Source organism: Ciona robusta, unplaced genomic scaffold (genome assembly GCF_009617815.1).
Source record: "Ciona robusta unplaced genomic scaffold, ASM961781v2 AP042737.1".
Taxonomy (NCBI): Eukaryota; Metazoa; Chordata; class Ascidiacea; order Phlebobranchia; family Cionidae; genus Ciona; species Ciona robusta.
The window spans coordinates 649,465-659,517 of record NW_028323116.1 but is presented as its reverse complement, the minus strand read 5'-3'; the positions used below and the strand labels follow the sequence as shown (position 1 = coordinate 659,517).

General features: G+C 45.3%; 38 non-coding genes across 38 annotated transcripts; all 38 read right to left on the bottom strand.

Annotated features, from left to right (window-relative positions):
* Positions 1-42: 42 nt before the first annotated feature.
* Positions 43-124, bottom strand: Trnas-cga (transfer RNA serine (anticodon CGA)). The gene has a single exon. It is a non-coding gene; the product is annotated as a tRNA-Ser (tRNA).
* Positions 125-197: 73 nt separating this feature from the next.
* Positions 198-279, bottom strand: Trnas-cga (transfer RNA serine (anticodon CGA)). The gene has a single exon. It is a non-coding gene; the product is annotated as a tRNA-Ser (tRNA).
* A 75-nt stretch (positions 280-354) lies between these two features.
* Trnas-cga (transfer RNA serine (anticodon CGA)) lies at positions 355-436 on the bottom strand. The gene has a single exon. It is a non-coding gene; the product is annotated as a tRNA-Ser (tRNA).
* A 70-nt stretch (positions 437-506) lies between these two features.
* Positions 507-588, bottom strand: Trnas-cga (transfer RNA serine (anticodon CGA)). The gene has a single exon. It is a non-coding gene; the product is annotated as a tRNA-Ser (tRNA).
* Positions 589-662: 74 nt separating this feature from the next.
* On the bottom strand, positions 663-744 carry Trnas-uga (transfer RNA serine (anticodon UGA)). Its single transcript has one exon. It is a non-coding gene; the product is annotated as a tRNA-Ser (tRNA).
* Positions 745-815: 71 nt separating this feature from the next.
* On the bottom strand, positions 816-897 carry Trnas-uga (transfer RNA serine (anticodon UGA)). The gene has a single exon. It is a non-coding gene; the product is annotated as a tRNA-Ser (tRNA).
* Positions 898-965: 68 nt separating this feature from the next.
* On the bottom strand, positions 966-1,047 carry Trnas-cga (transfer RNA serine (anticodon CGA)). The gene has a single exon. It is a non-coding gene; the product is annotated as a tRNA-Ser (tRNA).
* A 70-nt stretch (positions 1,048-1,117) lies between these two features.
* Trnas-cga (transfer RNA serine (anticodon CGA)) lies at positions 1,118-1,199 on the bottom strand. The gene has a single exon. It is a non-coding gene; the product is annotated as a tRNA-Ser (tRNA).
* A 226-nt stretch (positions 1,200-1,425) lies between these two features.
* Trnas-uga (transfer RNA serine (anticodon UGA)) lies at positions 1,426-1,507 on the bottom strand. Its single transcript has one exon. It is a non-coding gene; the product is annotated as a tRNA-Ser (tRNA).
* Positions 1,508-1,572: 65 nt separating this feature from the next.
* Positions 1,573-1,653, bottom strand: Trnas-uga (transfer RNA serine (anticodon UGA)). The gene has a single exon. It is a non-coding gene; the product is annotated as a tRNA-Ser (tRNA).
* Positions 1,654-1,724: 71 nt separating this feature from the next.
* Positions 1,725-1,806, bottom strand: Trnas-uga (transfer RNA serine (anticodon UGA)). Its single transcript has one exon. It is a non-coding gene; the product is annotated as a tRNA-Ser (tRNA).
* A 522-nt stretch (positions 1,807-2,328) lies between these two features.
* Trnas-cga (transfer RNA serine (anticodon CGA)) lies at positions 2,329-2,410 on the bottom strand. The gene has a single exon. It is a non-coding gene; the product is annotated as a tRNA-Ser (tRNA).
* Positions 2,411-2,485: 75 nt separating this feature from the next.
* Positions 2,486-2,567, bottom strand: Trnas-uga (transfer RNA serine (anticodon UGA)). Its single transcript has one exon. It is a non-coding gene; the product is annotated as a tRNA-Ser (tRNA).
* A 75-nt stretch (positions 2,568-2,642) lies between these two features.
* On the bottom strand, positions 2,643-2,724 carry Trnas-cga (transfer RNA serine (anticodon CGA)). The gene has a single exon. It is a non-coding gene; the product is annotated as a tRNA-Ser (tRNA).
* Positions 2,725-2,798: 74 nt separating this feature from the next.
* Positions 2,799-2,880, bottom strand: Trnas-uga (transfer RNA serine (anticodon UGA)). The gene has a single exon. It is a non-coding gene; the product is annotated as a tRNA-Ser (tRNA).
* A 75-nt stretch (positions 2,881-2,955) lies between these two features.
* On the bottom strand, positions 2,956-3,037 carry Trnas-uga (transfer RNA serine (anticodon UGA)). Its single transcript has one exon. It is a non-coding gene; the product is annotated as a tRNA-Ser (tRNA).
* Positions 3,038-3,111: 74 nt separating this feature from the next.
* Positions 3,112-3,193, bottom strand: Trnas-uga (transfer RNA serine (anticodon UGA)). The gene has a single exon. It is a non-coding gene; the product is annotated as a tRNA-Ser (tRNA).
* Positions 3,194-3,267: 74 nt separating this feature from the next.
* On the bottom strand, positions 3,268-3,349 carry Trnas-cga (transfer RNA serine (anticodon CGA)). The gene has a single exon. It is a non-coding gene; the product is annotated as a tRNA-Ser (tRNA).
* A 172-nt stretch (positions 3,350-3,521) lies between these two features.
* Trnas-cga (transfer RNA serine (anticodon CGA)) lies at positions 3,522-3,603 on the bottom strand. Its single transcript has one exon. It is a non-coding gene; the product is annotated as a tRNA-Ser (tRNA).
* Positions 3,604-3,834: 231 nt separating this feature from the next.
* Trnas-aga (transfer RNA serine (anticodon AGA)) lies at positions 3,835-3,916 on the bottom strand. Its single transcript has one exon. It is a non-coding gene; the product is annotated as a tRNA-Ser (tRNA).
* Positions 3,917-3,990: 74 nt separating this feature from the next.
* Positions 3,991-4,072, bottom strand: Trnas-uga (transfer RNA serine (anticodon UGA)). The gene has a single exon. It is a non-coding gene; the product is annotated as a tRNA-Ser (tRNA).
* Positions 4,073-4,459: 387 nt separating this feature from the next.
* On the bottom strand, positions 4,460-4,541 carry Trnas-uga (transfer RNA serine (anticodon UGA)). The gene has a single exon. It is a non-coding gene; the product is annotated as a tRNA-Ser (tRNA).
* Positions 4,542-4,615: 74 nt separating this feature from the next.
* Trnas-uga (transfer RNA serine (anticodon UGA)) lies at positions 4,616-4,697 on the bottom strand. The gene has a single exon. It is a non-coding gene; the product is annotated as a tRNA-Ser (tRNA).
* A 223-nt stretch (positions 4,698-4,920) lies between these two features.
* Positions 4,921-5,002, bottom strand: Trnas-cga (transfer RNA serine (anticodon CGA)). The gene has a single exon. It is a non-coding gene; the product is annotated as a tRNA-Ser (tRNA).
* Positions 5,003-5,077: 75 nt separating this feature from the next.
* Trnas-cga (transfer RNA serine (anticodon CGA)) lies at positions 5,078-5,159 on the bottom strand. The gene has a single exon. It is a non-coding gene; the product is annotated as a tRNA-Ser (tRNA).
* A 647-nt stretch (positions 5,160-5,806) lies between these two features.
* Positions 5,807-5,888, bottom strand: Trnas-uga (transfer RNA serine (anticodon UGA)). Its single transcript has one exon. It is a non-coding gene; the product is annotated as a tRNA-Ser (tRNA).
* A 231-nt stretch (positions 5,889-6,119) lies between these two features.
* Trnas-uga (transfer RNA serine (anticodon UGA)) lies at positions 6,120-6,201 on the bottom strand. The gene has a single exon. It is a non-coding gene; the product is annotated as a tRNA-Ser (tRNA).
* A 74-nt stretch (positions 6,202-6,275) lies between these two features.
* Positions 6,276-6,357, bottom strand: Trnas-cga (transfer RNA serine (anticodon CGA)). Its single transcript has one exon. It is a non-coding gene; the product is annotated as a tRNA-Ser (tRNA).
* A 491-nt stretch (positions 6,358-6,848) lies between these two features.
* Positions 6,849-6,930, bottom strand: Trnas-uga (transfer RNA serine (anticodon UGA)). The gene has a single exon. It is a non-coding gene; the product is annotated as a tRNA-Ser (tRNA).
* A 235-nt stretch (positions 6,931-7,165) lies between these two features.
* Trnas-cga (transfer RNA serine (anticodon CGA)) lies at positions 7,166-7,247 on the bottom strand. Its single transcript has one exon. It is a non-coding gene; the product is annotated as a tRNA-Ser (tRNA).
* Positions 7,248-8,258: 1,011 nt separating this feature from the next.
* Positions 8,259-8,340, bottom strand: Trnas-uga (transfer RNA serine (anticodon UGA)). Its single transcript has one exon. It is a non-coding gene; the product is annotated as a tRNA-Ser (tRNA).
* A 233-nt stretch (positions 8,341-8,573) lies between these two features.
* Positions 8,574-8,655, bottom strand: Trnas-uga (transfer RNA serine (anticodon UGA)). The gene has a single exon. It is a non-coding gene; the product is annotated as a tRNA-Ser (tRNA).
* Positions 8,656-8,730: 75 nt separating this feature from the next.
* Trnas-cga (transfer RNA serine (anticodon CGA)) lies at positions 8,731-8,812 on the bottom strand. The gene has a single exon. It is a non-coding gene; the product is annotated as a tRNA-Ser (tRNA).
* A 173-nt stretch (positions 8,813-8,985) lies between these two features.
* On the bottom strand, positions 8,986-9,067 carry Trnas-cga (transfer RNA serine (anticodon CGA)). The gene has a single exon. It is a non-coding gene; the product is annotated as a tRNA-Ser (tRNA).
* A 231-nt stretch (positions 9,068-9,298) lies between these two features.
* On the bottom strand, positions 9,299-9,380 carry Trnas-aga (transfer RNA serine (anticodon AGA)). Its single transcript has one exon. It is a non-coding gene; the product is annotated as a tRNA-Ser (tRNA).
* A 74-nt stretch (positions 9,381-9,454) lies between these two features.
* Positions 9,455-9,536, bottom strand: Trnas-uga (transfer RNA serine (anticodon UGA)). Its single transcript has one exon. It is a non-coding gene; the product is annotated as a tRNA-Ser (tRNA).
* A 231-nt stretch (positions 9,537-9,767) lies between these two features.
* Trnas-cga (transfer RNA serine (anticodon CGA)) lies at positions 9,768-9,849 on the bottom strand. Its single transcript has one exon. It is a non-coding gene; the product is annotated as a tRNA-Ser (tRNA).
* A 74-nt stretch (positions 9,850-9,923) lies between these two features.
* Positions 9,924-10,005, bottom strand: Trnas-uga (transfer RNA serine (anticodon UGA)). The gene has a single exon. It is a non-coding gene; the product is annotated as a tRNA-Ser (tRNA).
* Between the last annotated feature and the right edge of the window lie 48 nt (positions 10,006-10,053).

Sequence of the window (10,053 nt, the reverse complement as noted above, 5' to 3'; positions counted from 1 at the left end):
TCCGAGTAAGATCATCATTTGTCTCAAAAATTAGAAGAAGAACGTCGCCGACAGGATTCGAACCTGTGCGGGCAGAGCCCAACAGATTTCGAGTCTGTCGCCTTAACCACTCGGCCACGACGACAACGGTTCATAAAGAATTAATTTGTAACCGTTCCGAGTAAGATCATCATTTGTCTCAAAAATTAGAAGAAGAACGTCGCCGACAGGATTCGAACCTGTGCGGGCAGAGCCCAACAGATTTCGAGTCTGTCGCCTTAACCACTCGGCCACGACGACTACGGTTTCATCAAAGAATTAATTTGTAACCGTTCCGAGTAAGATCATCATTTGTCTCAAAAATTAGAAGAAGAACGTCGCCGACAGGATTCGAACCTGTGCGGGCAGAGCCCAACAGATTTCGAGTCTGTCGCCTTAACCACTCGGCCACGACGACTACGGTTTCAAGAATTAATTTGTAACCGTTCCGAGTAAGATCATCATTTGTCTCAAAAATTAGAAAAGAACGTCGCCGACAGGATTCGAACCTGTGCGGGCAGAGCCCAACAGATTTCGAGTCTGTCGCCTTAACCACTCGGCCACGACGACTACGGTTTGACCAAGAATTAATTTGTAACTGTTCCCAGTAAGATCATCATTTATCTCAAAAATTAGAAAAAGAACGTCGCCGACAGGATTCGAACCTGTGCGGGCAGAGCCCAACAGATTTCAAGTCTGTCGCCTTAACCACTCGGCCACGACGACTACGGTTTTCAAAGAATTAATTTGTAACCGTTCCGAGTAAGATCATCATTTCTGAAAAATTAGAAAAAGAACGTCGCCGACAGGATTCGAACCTGTGCGGGCAGAGCCCAACAGATTTCAAGTCTGTCGCCTTAACCACTCGGCCACGACGACTACGGTTCATAAAGTTTAATTTGAAACCGTTCCGAGTAAGATCATTCATTTCAAAAATTAGAAAAGAACGTCGCCGACAGGATTCGAACCTGGGCGGGCAGAGCCCAACAGATTTCGAGTCTGTCGCCTTAACCACTCGGCCACGACGACTACGGTTGACCAAAATAATTTGTAACTGTTCCGAGTAAGATCATCATTTGTCTCAAAAATTAGAAAAGAACGTCGCCGACAGGATTCGAACCTGTGCGGGCAGAGCCCAACAGATTTCGAGTCTGTCGCCTTAACCACTCGGCCACGACGACTACGGTTTGACCAAGAATTAATTTGTAACTGTTCCCAGTAAGATCATCATTTATCTCAAAAATTAGAAAAGAACGTCGCCGACAGGATTCGAACCTGTGCGGGCAGAGCCCAACAGATTTCAGTCTGTCGCCTTAACCACTCGGCCACGACGACTACGGTTGCATTAAAGGTTTAATTTGAAACTGTTCCGAGTAAGATCATCATTCATTCAAAAATAGAAAAGAACGTCGCCGACAGGATTCGAACCTGTGCGGGCAGAGCCCAACAGATTTCAAGTCTGTCGCCTTAACCACTCGGCCACGGTTGCATTAAAGGTTTAATTTGAAACGTTCCGAGTAAGATCATCATTCATTTCAAAAATAAGAAAAAGAACGTCGCCGACAGGATTCGAACCTGTGCGGCAGAGCCCAACAGATTTCAAGTCTGTCGCCTTAACCACTCGGCCACGACGACTACGGTTTGACCAAGAATTAATTTGTAACTGTTCCAGTAAGATCATCATTTCTCAAAAATTAGAAAAAGAACGTCGCCGACAGGATTCGAACCTGTGCGGGCAGAGCCCAACAGATTTCAAGTCTGTCGCCTTAACCACTCGGCCACGACGACTACGGTTGCATTAAATTAATTTGAAACTGTTCCGAGTAAGATCATCATTTTTCAAAAATTAGAAAAAGAACGTCGCCGACAGGATTCGAACCTGTGCGGGCAGAGCCCAACAGATTTCGAGTCTGTCGCCTTAACCACTCGGCCACGGTTGCATTAAAGGTTTAATTTGAAACCGTTCCGAGTAAGATCATCATTCATTTCAAAAATTAGAAAAAGAACGTCGCCGACAGGATTCGAACCTGGCGGGCAGAGCCCAACAGATTTCGAGTCTGTCGCCTTAACCACTCGGCCACGACGACTACGGTTTCATCAAAGAATTAATTTGTAACCGTTCCGAGTAAGATCATCATTCATTTCAAAAATTAGAAAAAGAACGTCGCCGACAGGATTCGAACCTGTGCGGGCAGAGCCCAACAGATTTCGAGTCTGTCGCCTTAACCACTCGGCCACGGTTGCATTAAAGGTTTAATTTGAAACCGTTCCGAGTAAGATCATCATTCATTTCAAAAATTAGAAAAAGAACGTCGCCGACAGGATTCGAACCTGTGCGGGCAGAGCCCAACAGATTTCGAGTCTGTCGCCTTAACCACTCGGCCACGACGACTACGGTTTCATCAAAGAATTAATTTGTAACCGTTCCGAGTAAGATCATCATTTGTCTGAAAAATTAGAAGAAGATCGTCGCCGACAGGATTCGAACCTGTGCGGGCAGAGCCCAACAGATTTCAAGTCTGTCGCCTTAACCACTCGGCCACGACGTCTACGGTTGCATTAAAGGTTTAATTTGAAACCGTTCCGAGTAAGATCATCATTCATTTCAAAAATAGGAAAAAGAACGTCGCCGACAGGATTCGAACCTGTGCGGGCAGAGCCCAACAGATTTCGAGTCTGTCGCCTTAACCACTCGGCCACGACGACTACGGTTTGACCAAGAATTAATTTGTAACTGTTCCCAGTAAGATCATCATTTATCTCAAAAATTAGAAAAAGAACGTCGCCGACAGGATTCGAACCTGTGCGGGCAGAGCCCAACAGATTTCAAGTCTGTCGCCTTAACCACTCGGCCACGACGACTACGGTTGCACTAAAGGTTTAATTTGAAACTGTTCCGAGTAAGATCATCATTCATTTCAAAAATAAGAAAAAGAACGTCGCCGACAGGATTCGAACCTGTGCGGGCAGTGCCCAACAGATTTCAAGTCTGTCGCCTTAACCACTCGGCCACGACGACTACGGTTGCACTAAAGGTTTAATTTGAAACTGTTCCGAGTAAGATCATCATTCATTTCAAAAATAGAAAAAGAACGTCGCCGACAGGATTCGAACCTGTGCGGGCAGAGCCCAACAGATTTCAAGTCTGTCGCCTTAACCATTCGGCCACGACGACTACGGTTGCATTAAAGGTTTAATTTGAAACCGTTCCGAGTAAGATCATCATTCATTTCAAAAATAGGAAAAGAACGTCGCCGACAGGATTCGAACCTGTGCGGGCAGAGCCCAACAGATTTCGAGTCTGTCGCCTTAACCACTCGACCACGACGACTACGGTTTGACCAAGAATTAATTTGTAACTGTTCCCAGTGTGCGGCCAGAGCCAACAGATTTCAAGTCTGTCGCCTTAACCACTCGGCCACGACGACTACGGTTGCATTAAAGGTTTAATTTGAAACTGTTCCGAGTAAGATCATCATTTGTCTGAAAAATTAGAAGAAGAACGTCGCCGACAGGATTCGAACCTGTGCGGGCAGAGCCCAACAGATTTCGAGTCTGTCGCCTTAACCACTCGGCCACGACGACTACGGTTTGACCAAGAATTAATTTGTAACTGTTCCCAGTAAGATCATCATTTATATTAAAAATTAGAAAAAGAACGTGGCCGACAGGATTCGAACCTGTGCGGGCAGAGCCCAACAGATTTCGAGTCTGTCGCCTTAACCACTCGGCCACGACGACTTCGGTTTCATCAAAGAATTAATTTGTAACCGTTCCGAGTAAGATCATCATTTGTCTCAAAAATTAGAAGAAGAACGTCGCCGACAGGATTCGAACCTGTGTGGGCAGAGCCCAACAGATTTCTAGTCTGTCGCCTTAACCACTCGGCCACGACGACTACGGTTTGACCAAGAATTAATTTGTAACTGTTCCCAGTAAGATCATCATTTATCTCAAAAATTAGAAAAAGAACGTCGCCGACAGGATTCGAACCTGTGCGGGCAGAGCCCAACAGATTTCAAGTCTGTCGCCTTAACCACTCGGCCACGACGACTATGGTTTGACCAAGAATTAATTTGTAACTGTTCCCAGTAAGATCATCATTTATATTAAAAATTAGATAAAGAACGTGGCCGACAGGATTCGAACCTGGGCGGGCAGAGCCCAACAGATTTCGAGTCTGTCGCCTTAACCACTCGGCCACGACGACAACGGTTTCATCAAAGAATTAATTTGTAACCGTTCCGAGTAAGATCATCATTTGTCTCAAAAATTAGAAGAAGAACGTCGCCGACAGGATTCGAACCTGTGCGGGCAGAGCCCAACAGATTTCGAGTCTGTCGCCTTAACCACTCGGCCACGACGAATACGGTTTGACCAAGAATTAATTTGTAACTGTTCCCAGTAAGATCATCATTTATCTCAAAAATTAGAAAAAGAACGTCGCCGACAGGATTCGAACCTGTGCGGGCAGAGCCCAACAGATTTCAAGTCTGTCGCCTTAACCACTCGGCCACGACGACTACGGTTTGACCAAGAATTAATTTGTAACTGTTCCCAGTAAGATCATCATTTATCTCAAAAATTAGAAAAAGAACGTCGCCGACAGGATTCGAACCTGTGCGGGCAGAGCCCAACAGATTTCAAGTCTGTCGCCTTAACCACTCGGCCACGACGACTACGGTTGCATTAAAGGTTTAATTTGAAACTGTTCCGAGTAAGATCATCATTCATTTCAAAAATAAGAAAAAAAACGTCGCCGACAGGATTCGAACCTGTGTGGGCAGAGCCCAACAGATTTCAGGTCTGTCGCCTTAACTACTCGGCCACGGTTGCATTAAAGGTTTAATTTGAAACCGTTCCGAGTAAGATCATCATTCATTTCAAAAATAAGAAAAAGAACGTCGCCGACAGGATTCGAACCTGTGCGGGCAGAGCCCAACAGATTTCGAGTCTGTCGCCTTAACCACTCGGCCACGACGACTACGGTTTCACCAAAGAATTAATTTGTAACCGTTCCGAGTAAGATCATCATTTGTCTCAAAAATTAGAAGAAGAACGTCGCCGACAGGATTCGAACCTGTGCGGGCAGAGCCCAACAGATTTCGAGTCTGTCGCCTTAACCACTCGGCCACGACGACTACGGTTTCATCAAAGAATTAATTTGTAACCGTTCCGAGTAAGATCATCATTTGTCTCAAAAATTAGAAAAAGAACGTCGCCGACAGGATTCGAACCTGTGCGGGCAGAGCCCAACATATTTCAGGTCTGTCGCCTTAACCACTCGGCCACGATGACTACGGTTTGACCATGAATTAATTTGTAACCGTTCCGAGTAAAATCATCATTTGTCTCAAAAATTAGAAGAAGAACGTCGCCGACAGGATTCTGACCTGTGCCGGCAGAGCCCAAAAGATTTCGAGTCTGTCGCCTTATCCACTCGGCCACGATGACTACGGTTTGACCAAGAATTAATTTGTAACACTTCCTAGTAAGATCATCATTTGTCTCAAAAATTAGAAGAAGAACGTCGGCGACAGGATTCTGACCTGTGCGGGCAGAGCCCAACAGATCTCAGGTCTTTCGCTTTAACCACTCGGCCACGACGACTACGAGTTTAGAAAAAAAACAATTTGTAACCGTTCCGAGTAAGATCATCATTTACTATCCACAAACATTAGGAAAAAAACGTCGCCCACAGGATTCAAACCTGTGGATGATCTTACAAGAATTAATTTGTAACCGTTCCGAGTAAGATCATCATTTGTCTCAAAAATTAGAAAAAGAACGTCGCCGACAGGATTCGAACCTGTGCGGGCAGAGCCCAACAGGTTTCAAATCTGTCGCCTTAACCACTCGGCCACGACGACTACGGTTTCATCAAAGAATTAATTTGTAACCGTTCCGAGTAAAATCATCATTTACCGTCCAAAAATTAGATAAGAACGTCGCCGACAAGCGACGAACCTGTGCGCGCAGAGCCCAACAGATTTCAAGTCTGTCGCCTTAACCACTCGGCCACGATGACTACGGTTTGACCATGAATTAATTTGTAACCGTTCCGAGTAAAATCATCATTTATCTCAAAATTAGAAGAAGAACGTCGCCGACAGGATTCGAACCTGTGCAGGCAGAGCCCAACAGATTTCAAGTCTGTCGCCTTAACCACTCGGCCACGATGACTACGGTTTGACCATGAATTAATTTGTAACCGTTCCGAGTAAAATCATCATTTATCTCAAAGATTAGAAGAAGAACGTCGCCGACAGGATTCGAACCTGTGCAGGCAGAGCCCAACAGATTTCGAGTCTGTCGCCTTAACCACTCGGCCACGACGACTACGGTTTCATCAAAGAATTAATTTGTAACCGTTCCGAGTAAGATCATCATTCATTTCAAAAATAAGAAAAAGAACGCCGCCGACAGGATTCGAACCTGTGCGGGCAGAGCCCAACATATTTCGAGTCTGTCGCCTTAACCACTCGGCCACGACGACTACGGTTTCATCAAAGAATTAATTTGTAACCGTTCCGAGTAAGATCATCATTTGTCTCAAAAATTAGAAAAAGAACGTCGCCGACAGGATTCTGACCTGTGCGGGCAGAGCCCAACAGATCTCAGGTCTTTCGCTTAACCACTCGGCCACGACGACTACGAGTTTAGAAAAAAAACAATTTGTAACCGTTCCGAGTAAGATCATCATTTACTATCCACAAACATTAGGAAAAAAACGTCGCCCACAGGATTCAAACCTGTGGATGATCTTACAAGAATTAATTTGTAACCGTTCCGAGTAAGATCATCATTTGTCTCAAAAATTAGAAAAAGAACGTCGCCGACAGGATTCGAACCTGTGCGGGCAGAGCCCAACAGGTTTCAAATCTGTCGCCTTAACCACTCGGCCACGACGACTACGGTTTCATCAAAGAATTAATTTGTAACCGTTCCGAGTAAAATCATCATTTACCGTCCACAAAAATTATGAAAAGAACGTCGCCGACAAGCGACGAACCTGTGCGCGCAGAGCCCAACAGATTTCAAGTCTGTCGCCTTAACCACTCGGCCACGATGACTACGGTTTGACCATGAATTAATTTGTAACCGTTCCGAGTAAAATCATCATTTATCTCAAAGATTAGAAGAAGAACGTCGCCGACAGGATTCGAACCTGTGCAGGCAGAGCCCAACAGATTTCGAGTCTGTCGCCTTAACCACTCGGCCACGACGACTACGGTTTCATCAAAGAAATAATTTGCAACCGTTCCGTGTAAGATCATCATTTGTCTCAAAAATTAGAAAAAGAACGTCGCCGACAGGATTCGAACCTGTGCGGGCAGAGCCCAACAGATTTCGAGTATGTCGCCTTAACCACTCGGCCACGATGACTACGGTTTGACCATGAATTAATTTGTAACCGTTCCGAGTAAGATCATCATTTATCTCAAAAATTAGAAGAAGAACGTCGCCGACAAGGGACGAACCTGTGCGTGCTGAGCCCAACAGATTTCAAGTCTGTCGCCTTAACCACTCGGCCACGATGACTACGGTTTGACCATGAATTAATTTGTAACCGTTCCGAGTAAGATCATCATTTATCTCAAAGATTAAAAGAAGAACGCCGCCGACAGGATTCGAACCTGGCAGGCAGAGCCCAACAGATTTCGAGTCTGTCGCTTTAACCACTCGGCCACGACGACTACGGTTTCATCAAAGATTTAATTTGTAACCGTTCCGAGTAAGATCATCATTCATTTCAAGAATAAGAAAAAGAACGTCGCCGACAGGATTCGAACCTGTGCGGGCAGAGCCCAACATATTTCAGGTCTGTCGCCTTATCCACTCGGCCACGATGACTACGGTTTGACCAAGAATTAATTTGTAACACTTCCCAGTAAGATCATCATTTGTCTCAAAAATTAGAAGAAGAACGTCGCCGACAGGATTCTGACCTGTGCCGGCAGAGCCCAAAAGATTTCGAGTCTGTCGCCTTATCCACTCGGCCACGATGACTACGGTTTGACCAAGAATTAATTTGTAACACTTCCTATTAAGATCATCATTTGTCTCAAAAATTAGAAGAAGAACGTCGGCGACAGGATTCTGACCTGTGCGGGCAGAGCCCAACAGATCTCAGGTATTTCGCCTTAACCACTCGGCCACGACGACTACGGTTTGACCAAGAATTAATTTGTAACTGTTCCCAGTAAGATCATCATTTATCTCAAAAATTAGAAAAAGAACGTCGCCGACAGGATTCGAACCTGTGCGGGCAGAGCCCAACAGATTTCAAGTCTGTCGCCTTAACCACTCGGCCACGACGACTACGGTTGCATTAAAGGTTTAATTTGAAACTGTTCCGAGTAAGGATTATCATTCATTTCAAAAATAAGAAAAGGAACGTCGCCGACAGGATTCTGACCTGTGCGGGCAGAGCCCAACAGATTTCAAGTCTGTCGCCTTAACCACTCGGCCACGACGACTACGGTTGCACTAAAGGTTTAATTTGAAACTGTTCCGAGTAAGATCATCATTCATTTCAAAAATAAGAAAAAGAACGTCGCCGACAGGATTCGAACCTGTGCGGGCAGAGCCCAACAGATTTCAAGTCTGTCGCCTTAACCATTCGGCCACGACGACTACGGTTGCATTAAAGGTTTAATTTGAAACCGTTCCGAGTAAGATCATCATTCATTTCAAAAATAGGAAAAAGAACGTCGCCGACAGGATTCGAACCTGTGCGGGCAGAGCCCAACAGATTTCGAGTCTGTCGCCTTAACCACTCGACCACGACGACTACGGTTTGACCAAGAATTAATTTGTAACTGTTCCCAGTGTGCGGCCAGAGCCCAACAGATTTCAAGTCTGTCGCCTTAACCACTCGGCCACGACGACTACGGTTGCATTAAAGGTTTAATTTGAAACTGTTCCGAGTAAGATCATCATTTGTCTGAAAAATTAGAAGAAGAACGTCGCCGACAGGATTCGAACCTGTGCGGGCAGAGCCCAACAGATTTCGAGTCTGTCGCCTTAACCACTCGGCCACGACGACTACGGTTTGACCAAGAATTAATTTGTAACTGTTCCCAGTAAGATCATCATTTATATTAAAAATTAGAAAAAGAACGTGGCCGACAGGATTCGAACCTGTGCGGGCAGAGCCCAACAGATTTCGAGTCTGTCGCCTTAACCACTCGGCCACGACGACTTCGGTTTCATCAAAGAATTAATTTGTAACCGTTCCGAGTAAGATCATCATTTGTCTCAAAAATTAGAAGAAGAACGTCGCCGACAGGATTCGAACCTGTGTGGGCAGAGCCCAACAGATTTCTAGTCTGTCGCCTTAACCACTCGGCCACGACGACTACGGTTTGACCAAGAATTAATTTGTAACTGTTCCCAGTAAGATCATCATTTATCTCAAAAATTAGAAAAAGAACGTCGCCGACAGGATTCGAACCTGTGCGGGCAGAGCCCAACAGATTTCAAGTCTGTCGCCTTAACCACTCGGCCACGACGACTACGGTTTGACCAAGAATTAATTTGTAACTGTTCCCAGTAAGATCATCATTTATATTAAAAATTAGAAAAAGAACGTGGCCGACAGGATTCGAACCTGGGCGGGCAGAGCCCAACAGATTTCGAGTCTGTCGCCTTAACCACTCGGCCACGACGACTACGGTTTCATCAAAGAATTAATTTGTAACCGTTCCGAGTAAGATCATCATTTGTCTCAAAAATTAGAAGAAGAACGTCGCCGACAGGATTCGAACCTGTGCGGGCAGAGCCCAACAGATTTCGAGTCTGTCGCCTTAACCACTCGGCCACGATGACTACGGTTTGACCAAGAATTAATTTGTAACTGTTCCCAGTAAGATCATCATTTATCTCAAAAATTAGAAAAAGAACGTCGCCGACAGGATTCGAACCTGTGCGGGCAGAGCCCAACAGATTTCAAGTCTGTCGCCTTAACCACTCGGCCACGACGACTACGGATTGACCAAGAATTAATTTGTAACTGTTCCCAGTAAGATCATC